We start from the raw sequence: 10185 nt of genomic DNA on the forward strand, positions 1-10185 counted from the left end.
CCTTTTTAAGGTGGATATGTTGCTGTGTTCTGGGGAAAGCCTCTCTGGGAATATCTGAAGGACCCTCAGGATCAGCCCTGTCCCCAGATGGCCCAGGCTCCAGGGCTGTCACAGCTACAAGTTATCATTGATAAACTGAAGCAGATAGTCATTCAGCTGCGAGAGCCTAGCAGGAGCTGTGAGACCTTGTCACCCAGCCCGCACGGAGCTTAGATTTCAGCCAGGATCTGTGACTGCAGGAACTGCAGGGTCTCACAGCTCACTTCCCGTCCTGCTGTTGGGGATAAGACTTATCTATGAGACATTGCCACAGTTCTTGACTGCCAGTTCCACTAAACTCAGAACTGAGCAAAAGCTTCTTTCCTTCAGCTTTTCAATCTGAACTCAGAACAATGATGTTGCTTATTTCCTCCTACTCTCAGCATTGAAGCTATTGTCTTATTCAGAAGAAAATGGTCTATGTCAGGAGAACTTCATGAAACAGGCCTTTTTTTCCCCCCCTCCAAATTTTAATTAAACAGAAAATCCATATGCTAAATTGTAATTGAAAAGAGGAGCTACGTGCTCTGTAATGGGCTTGAATTGTGCACAAAGCCCCTTGTGGTTAATGAATCAGGTGCTCTGTGTTTTGAAAGGCACAGAGGAAGGTTCTTCCTTAAATTCATTTGTAAGACCTTGTTTTAGATCCTGGCTCAATAGCAGACTATGGGTACCAAGGCCTAATTGCAAAATCAAAGATACAGGCTGCTCTTTTGAAGTCTCTGAAGGAGTGCCTCCCTTTTCCACAGACTCAGAATATTGGGTGAGGTCCTGAGTCTGCTTTACTGCATAGTATCAAATACTTGGGATACTAATCTGTGAAGAACTAAGTCTAGCACCATAGGAGAGATCCAAGCAGCAACTGTCTGCTTCAGGGGGTTGATCCCAGGCTGATAGAGCCACTGGAAGATATGTTGCTGGCTAAGGCTCAGCTCCTTTAACATAGCAACACCTACTGTGGGGACAACAGGATCCTGAAATTGGGTCCTGCCAAGAAAATGAAGGTGAAAGTCATTATCTGTAAGTCCTGGCTTTATAAAGCCTCAAATTTCTCACAGGGAGAGCGTTGCTTGGTTGTTCTGCTCAACAGAAAAGGTGGCACAAGACCTCCCTCTCTCTTTGTGTTGCCCAGTGTTTCTGTTCCCCTCCCAAGCTGTGCCAAACACCCACGAGACCAGTCCACTGAGGCAGGGATGCTGCAGCCACTGCAGTGCCAGAGCCCTACTGTCACTACTCACAGGAGGCAACCTCCTCCACCCTGCTCCTTTCTGCACAGGGACCCCCATAAGTGCCAGGGAAGACAGGTGAGGCAAGAGGACAACGGTGTGGCACCTGGGCTCAGATCCATGGGACAGTGACCATCAGCCTCAGGCAACCAGGTCACAGGCACTATGGTCTGCTCTTTAGGGCAGCGGGAAGAGCAAAACAGTAGTGTTTGCCCTGCAGGGTTTACTCCTGCCCGAAACTTGGGAAGCAAGATTTCTCCTGCAAAGGGAGAGCATGGGAGTCTCCATGGAGCCATTGCAGCTGGGATAGATGTCTGCCCCTCGCTCTGCCTGTCTGTGGCAACCACAGGAGCTGCAAGCCCAGCTTGCCGGGACTCCCTACTTCCCACCGACAAGAACAGGCTGGCAGCCTCCTCTTCTTTGGGCCATGGAGTCAGCCTGCCCTGTTGAGGAGCCCTGAACCAGCTTTGGCTGGGATCAGACAAGAACTGCAGGCTTCAGTGGTCTCCTGGGTCCATCAACAGCCTCGTCAGTGAGCTCCTTTCCCCCTTTCTGGTGCAATAGACTACTCCCTTCACCCTGTGCTGTGATTTCAGTGGTGCCAGTGCTGCTCAGTGTAAAACAAGTTCTGTCACTGGTATATGCCTGTCCCTGCATTAATGTCTTCTCTTTTATGTGCAACTGTGTCTTTTCCATTCCTTGTCAACACGCTGTCACGTATATTATGTGTCCTGGAGTAAGGCAAGGAAATTACTTGTCCCCAGCAATTGCTTGTGTATAATTCTCAATTGTGTCTTCAAGCTGGTTGAGAGATAACATAAATACACTGAATGGTGAGTTCATATAGCGTCTCTTTTCAGATGTGTGTTGTCAAGAGTTGGTATTATTTAGACAATATATGACTGATGGGGAAAGTAAAGTATTTTTTTTCCTCGATAGCAGGTGTACGGCTGTGTTTTGTTCCAATTTGCAGAGGGTAGCCTTCCAAACTGCAGTGTCACTGCTGTGCCTTGAGATGGTTAAAATCTTCAGGAGGAGGTTTGGAAAAGTATAAGGTGCTCTGAAGAGATATCACCACCACATTTATTTTGTGTTGGCTGTCGCAGTGGCTGGGGTCTGAACCCCAGTCTGGTAGGTGCTGAGTGTGCTCTGAAGGAGAGGCTGCCTTAAAGCACTTTCAGATCCAGCCAAGGGGGGAAGAAAGCAGTGTCCTAACTACTGTGTCAAAGTGCAAGTGAGGCACAGAGCGGTTCATTGATGTGTGCAGGGAGGGGCACGGCAGAGATGTGTGAAAGCAGGCTCAGGTGTACCTGGCAAGGGGCAGCCCCAACCAGCCGTGGCCATGAGTGTGGAAAGCTCCCGGCAGCATCTTTTCTCTGTGTCTCTCCAAGAATATGATGCATTTGTCTTGACAATGAGCAAGCCTAACTTTTCATGTTTAAAAGCACTGTAAATCCCCAGACCCCCTCTGCCCCAAAATATAGTCAAGCTTCTGGAGTTACCTTACCGACTGTGTTTAGTTTACCAGTAGATGTCAGTCAGCACCACGCACAACCCTTTGCACCTACAGCCCCTTTTCTGTTCTGTTTACAAAGGAGGTCAGTAGCAAATCTCCCTTTTGTTTTACTGAGAGAAACTGAGACACAGAAAAATTACTTTCTCAGTGGCAAAAAGACAAGCAGAATCCAGGATTTCCAAAGCACACTGTATGATACTAGATTCTCCCACTCGGGTATTTGTTGCAAACTTTGTCGATCTCTAGCAGGTTACAGTTCTCTCTCCAACGTGTCAACAGGGTTAGTACAGGTTTTGCTCATTTTTTGCCATCTTGTGAAAAGTCCTTAATAAGTGCTAGTATTAGCTTACAGCTGCTGCTAACTGGTCAGCCTTTAGCACAGGAGGTTGTTGGCTGGAGACCACCGTGCCCCTGCCTCTTTTACAAACATATCCTAGCAGGAGTCACTTATAAAGAAAAGAGCAACATGAGAGAACAACTATCAGTAGTCATAGAGTTTATCAGTAACTAGGGAAAAGGGAGGGGAGAAGCCAGCATCAGCTGATGAGCCAGCTGATTACAAATGCAGATGAAGTGTCATGCCATCCTATTGCTTGTCACAAAAGCCCTAATTCAGGGCCTCCAAACCTGAAAGCAAGGAGCCTGGTACTGGGAGAGCAGTGTAAGTAGGAGGAATTTCAGTGGGTGCCAGGCCCAGCCCCCCTCCTGAGCTCAGAGGCTAAGGAATATGTTAAAATGAATATGCCAAGTTTTGGAGAGAGGTGGCAGAATTCAATGCTTGAGGAGCTAAGAAGCCCTGCTCATGGCCTGGTTTCAGAGCTGTCAAATGCCAGGCGCAGCTCATGACCAGCCAGCCATGCTGTGCACATGCCAGGTGCCCAAGCAGGTGGCATAAGGGTGGCAGCTCCCAGGGTGCGGTGAGCTAAGGCTGAGCCCTGGCCAAGGAGTGCTGCAGGAGGAACGCAAATGCTCAGCTGGCAAAACAATGTGGGTGCTGGGTGACAGGTCTCCAGCCAGCGGTCATGCTGGGCTTTGCTGAGGCATGCCACAGCAAGTTATCCAGAGAGCCTGTGTGCTGGGCAGTAACAGGGCTCTGCAGCACAGGATGTCTCAAACCAGCTCTGGATGGTGCTGTATCCTGACCACTGCCGTCCTCAGAAGATACCACTCATTTCTCTTCTCACCTCTAGGTGCCAGAAGGCACAGCAGCCTAAGACACAGCCTGTTAGAGCAACGTGCAAGGCAGGAGCTTGAAGCTGGCTGTGTTTGTGCCATCTGAGGAAGGGCTCAGAAGCCATTCCAAGTGATCAAGTTTATTGGCTGTGACTACCTGCGGGGTCCCCTTCTGCAAAAAGCATCAGAAATAACAGCAAAGGGCTAGCTCAGATGTATGAAAACTCCATAGATGTGCATGCATGCGCACATGCGCACACACACACTGCTGTAATGTGTCAAACCACCCAGGTTGTTCAGACATGTCTGGAGTTCACAAAGCGAGCAAGCTTTGAAAGCACATACAAAGATTTCTGGGACAAACAGAAGGGCAGAGCTTTTCCTCAGTTTCCTATAGAATAGACAACTGCTATGGCAATGAGAGATGGCAGTCTTTCTGACTCCCTTCAGGAATAGAGCCTTTTCAGCCTCCAAGGGTTTTGTCCTGTACAGGCCCAAAAGAGGCTGTGCCACCAGCATCCATTCTCCACCATGTAGATACAGAGACAAAGGCAGTGGAAGTCCCACAGCACTAGGGTCTCGCCCCTGAGCTGCTTGCCAGATCACATTGAGAGATGTGACTGGGAGTTTGTCTTCAAAAGGGCAAACAGTGATGGATGGAGACTTCTGAAACCCAGCCCTTGCCTAGGCTTTACAAGAGCATCAAAGGTGAAGGGGAAGTGCACAGTACGGCACTGAAAGAGCCACCGTGATCACCTCCTGTGTATGCTGCACAAGCTCTGTTAAAGGCCTTTCCAGCTCTGATTTTGCCAGCCTTGTTAGGTTTGACAGGATTTTTGAAAGTAGGCTGGGAGACCTCTCAGGAAGAAAAACCTCAGGGACTATGTTGCATGCTTGGCTGTTTCTTGCACTAGGTAGGAGAAGGAAGGCCTTCGATGTGAATGGCCCAACCTGGTGAACTGACCTGCAGGGCCCTGGTGCTTTGATGGAAGGGAGTGGTCTGTGGGCCATGGTCTGGCCGCAGGACCAGGCTATGGGGGTCTTAAGCTCTAGTATGAGACAGGAGTGGCCTTGGTAAGGGCTGTGTTGCTAAGGAGCTGCTGAGAGTAGAGCAGAAGAGAAGACTGAATTGGATGGAGATCAATGCAGAGGTGGGCAATGCAGGCACCGGGAGCAGGGAAACAAAATGCAGCAAAGCTCAATGGTGAGTTTATTTTAAAACAGAATGGATTGCATTCACCTCTGTTCTCTTATCTGCATACTCATGAGCAGGAAGAGATGCGTTCAAATGGACTGTTCAGCATATGGACACCAAGGCCTGTGTCTGATGTCACAGAACAAGGAACGCCAGTTACAAAGTTCTCATGTCTCCTGCGTTATTAGCCTGGTGACCATGGGTTAGTTTTGCACGTGCCTTTTCATACCCTTTAGGAGATGGCAGTGTTCAGTTTCTTATCCTGTCCCTCCTCTGTGAGTCATTAAGATTTACTCATTGTCCTTTCTCTCCCAGTCTGAGTGCCTGGAGGAACTATCCCTAGATGAGTTGATGTCCTGGTGAGCAGCTAAACTCAGTGCCATCAACACCTGCCGCTCCTGGTGTTCCAAAACCAGACTCTTATTTACTCTCCATTCAGACCATCTTAGCTTTTCTATTATGATTCTCTACTTCCCCTGCCTCTCCCAAATTACTGCCAGCTGTCTCCTGCCCTAGGACACCTAGCTGCCCTTCAGTGGTTTCTGGGTAGCTCTGGACTCCCTCTGCCCCTTTTGCATGCACCAGTCATCTCCACTTACACAGCAGTTTCCTAACTAGAAGAGAAAAATTAGGTCTGGAGAGGAGCCAAGCAGCACTGTCAAAAAAATTGAGACTCCCTAGTCAAGACAAACACGAGGCAGTGGCTCTACTGGAAGCAATAGCTAAATATTGAGATGCACCTGGGACCTAGTGGAACATAACCAGTCAGGCCAGCGGGAAGGTGAGTACAAAGAGCTCTGCCATAAGTAGCTTAGGAGTGTTGTGCTTTTTCCTGTGGCATTACTGGATGAGCTGTGCAACTAAGTGCTTCCTCTTTTTTGTTCTCCCCTTCATCTATGTTACTGCCTTCATCTTCAAGACAAACATCCAAACATCTAGTCTGGCCTACTGCTTTGGGTTTTCTTTGGTAACACTTGCTACCTGGTCATTCCCTGCCTTTCTGCCTCAGTTTCCTTACTGGTGAATATGATTTTCCTGCAGTCTGCATCAGCGTAGGGGACAGGTGAGATTTCCAAGCCTTTGCACTTTGCCTTTTTTTTTTCACCTAACATGATGCTCTGTCCTGTGTTGGAAGGATGTGGCAAGGTAGTTCTCTGTCAAGGTCATATAGCACTGTTAGGCATCTAGGAAGGCACAAAGGAAGGGGGAAGTTATGGATGAGACAGAACTAGTTTCTTATCTCTCCTTCTCCAGAATAGAATCTGTTTACTGCCATACTATCTCACGTTCTGCTGTTGTGCAGCGTCCCTTTGGGAAAGGACACTCTGCAACTCCGGGTGTGCAGCACCTACTGCAAAAAAGTCTGAATCTGTTTGGGGCTGCCACAACAAATACTAATGGCAGCATCTCAGGCCTTGGGAATGGATAAAAGTTAAACAGTTTTTAGGAATGGCTGGTGGGGCAGGCTGGACTTTGCTCCTGGGAAGGAGGTGAAATGTCTACCTAACATTGTGTATGTCAACATTCATGTCTAGGGAGGGAGCTGACCTCTGGAGAGCTGAGTTGGGGCAGATAAAACACACTTTAATCCTGTTAACCTCCTGCAGGCACTGAGGCCCTCAAAAGGGAAGCAGAAGGACAGTGCCCATTCCTGAGTAGCAAACAGCAATGCAAACTGTACTTGGGGAGTCCTGTCCTAGGAGCTTGGGCTGAGTGTGGGAGAACCTTGCACTGGGGAACTTGTGCTGCTGCCCCAGCTTAGGTTGGTGCCACTTCTTAGCCTGCGGTCCCAGGCTTTGTCCTAAACGTGTAAGAACATGGGGCAGTCATGACTGCTGTCTCTCCAGATCTGCTTTGTTAGAGAGGACATGGGACCTTCCTTTCTTAGCAGGCTCTCAAAGCTTACCTCCCTAGCAGGTGCAATACAGTGTGGCTAAGATGTATCCCTGATCTAGGTCTCTATTCCGAGCTTTCTCATCAGACCTCACCATTTCTGCTCCCTCTACCTGTGTTATCTCCCTCTCTTCATCTATCTAGACTTTGAGGGAAAGGAGTGTCTCTCTGTATTTTTATTGTACATCTTATGGTAGTCCTAGGTTCTCTGTAACATTACTAACAACAGCAAGTTGCAGCTGTAAATATCTGAACCCATTTATGATGTTGGCTTTTTAACTACTGAAGAGCTGCAACAGTGGTTTAGATGCACTAGATGCTTTAAAGTACACGTATCATATCCTTGTCTGATTACTTGTTTTACGCAGATAACAGCCATGTGTAGTTCTGTTGATCCTATAGTTTAGCTATTCGTGATTTCTGTCAGTCAAGCCCATCATATCTCAATCTAGTGCACTAGTTAAATATTGGTTTCCTTTACTCTTAGATTTGCTTGAGTCCTTTCTTGTCTTTAACCAATTAAGGATTTAGTGCTCCAATGAATTCAGATAATGGTTAAATGGTTAACAAGACTTGACAAAGTCAGATTTCTTCTACATAATCTGCAAATCTTGCAAAAGTCAACTTCCACAAGGCAAGCAGCACTTTAACCAAGTAAAGGAGGCCAGTCAGCAGTAGCTTTGACATGGTGAGCCATCAGGGTGGAAAAAGCACGATGAGATGGTTTTTTGTGCCTAGGGTGGTGAATTTGCAGATGCAGCAGACTCAGCACATGTGCCCACATCTGTACAGGGTGTGTCTTTTAGAATGGTTTACTGGAGCTTTTGGGAAAGAAGAGCTAGGAAATGTATCTCACTCATGCACCCCGTCTGATATTGCTGCCTTCTGCACTGATTTCACAGCTGCTTTTGTACAGAGAGCATTGGGATCTGCTTCTTGCTGCATTTGGTAGAGAAGGCAATAGTACTCATCAGCATGCAGTTCCTCCTGCACATATTTCTCATGTACTCTCTTGCTGCCTCAAGTTCCCTGAAATATTTTATGAGTTTTATGAAATCCAGCATTAGCAGGATTAAAAAACACCCTGGATCCTCAGGGCAATGAAAGCAGCATCCTAAAGAAAGCAGTGAAGAAACAGATCAAAAAATTTTGTGTCCGACGATTCTGCTAGACAAAGCTATGTCTGACTTGATCAAGTGGTGGCAAGTCTTGGCCCATGTGGAAATTTGGACTAGAAGGAACCTTCAGCACCCCCTTCAAACAGATGGTTTTGTGATGCTGTGGCTCAGGCTGCAGGAAGACGGGAAGAAGAGACCAGGACCTTCAGCAGAGAGTGGAACTCATAGTCCTCAGTAACTTCTTACCCACTCTGTGTGCTGGGGAACATGCGGTACATGTCTAGTGTGAACAGAACCTGTAGGAAAGGAGCAATGTTCAAATCAGCTGCAAATGAGAATGATGCTTTTCAGCAGGACTCCTCAAAGCCTGACTTTCTGCTAGGTCCCTTGTCCCATGTCCAGGACAGTATCATGGTCTCTCCTGCTCTGTGACCCTGTAGTGGCAGCCAGATCAGAGGCTTAAGGCAGCAGGGGATAAGGAGCAAGAGCAAAGACCCCAAACCTGTGCTGAAACCTGCGCTGAAACCTGCATGAGATCTAAAACAGGGTCCAGATTGCTCTTGCCTTGCTATCACAGTGTATCAAGGCAAGGCCTGTAGCATTATTTGTTTGACGTCACTCAGTAAAAGCAACAGGGCTTTATAGCTTGGTGCTTGCTAAAGCTTTACACTGGGCTAATGCCTTTTTTGTCTTTCTGTAAAGAAAGTAGAGGCTGACAGTTTACAAGGCGAATGTCCCTCTCTGTGCCTGAGCAGCAGAAAGCAGTGCTGGCACCCACCAATCTATGGAGCAGTGCAGTGAGAGAAACGTACAGTGCATAACATCAGGCTCTCCTCAGGCTTGTTATGAGTCTTTGTCTTAACAAAACACACCCCTGGCCACTGTTTTCTACCCCCCTACTGGCAGAAATCTTCCTCAGCAACGGTATGAGCTAGATCAACTGGATCAGTAGCATGATACAGTTGAAAAATACTCCCAGCTCCGGTGGGAGATGAAACAGGCTGAGGATCAAAAGGCCCTTGAAGAAGCCCAGAAGACTATTGCTTGAAGAATGGGCTAGAGGAAAGCCAGAGTCTCCAGCCAAGTGCTGTAATTGGCAGATCTGATTCCTCCCCATATCTTGGGTCATCGCCATGGCGATGTGCTCAGTCACAGGGGGCAGAGAAGTGGTTTTTCCATTCCATGAAGCGTGGGAGGAGCAGTGCTATCTCCCAAAATTACCAGCATGAAGGCGTCCATCACCTCTGTCTGAGGAGCAGCTGAGCAACTGAAACTAACTGTCAAGAGTAACCTGAACATTTAATTGTGCTCCTTCAGCGAGTTGTTCTCCTGCAGCACTGTGCAGGCACTGTGTGGAACAGCAAGTTCATGACTTGGAAATGCTCACCTCCGCTCCCAAGCACACAGGCTTTTTTTGTCGCTGTCCCAGGCACATGACGAGAGGATTGTCACTGCAGGACATTGAGGGGTAGTGAGTATTTAGGGTTGAAATATGCTTGGAGACAGAGATGTGTGTGCTTGGTGAAACACTAGGGCAAATGTCTTCAATGTAGGCAGATTTTCCTCAAAAGAGGAAGTTAAATCACAAATGAAACATGAACTCAAGTCCTCTTCTGACCCACAGAGTGACTGAAGATAACATTCTTATTCAGCAAGCCTGATCCTTGGGTGTACCTATGGCAAAACTTGCTCTCCTGACAGATCTCTAAGGCTATTTCAATACCCCCATAATCCCACCTGCTCTGGACTCCTGTCAGCCCTGTGGAGCAATGCAGCTACACGAGATGTGGCTTCTGGCTAGTGCACCAACAGCATTGAGTGCATCAGCATGCCTGGAAGGAGGCAGGTGTCAGAAAAGGGATAGGTGAATCTTTGGAGTTTTTATTATTGGTATTGATTGGGTAGCTAGAGGTATGCTTCAGCTTAGCTGAGCCTTAAATTAATCTAGCAAGAGGTGATGTTAGAAAAAAACAAAGCTGACCAGAACTGCAGAGGGTAGTCAAACCACAGGTGATTAATATGGTG

The sequence above is a fragment of the Accipiter gentilis genome, chromosome 9 (assembly GCF_929443795.1).
Source record: "Accipiter gentilis chromosome 9, bAccGen1.1, whole genome shotgun sequence".
Classification (NCBI taxonomy): domain Eukaryota; kingdom Metazoa; phylum Chordata; class Aves; order Accipitriformes; family Accipitridae; genus Astur; species Astur gentilis.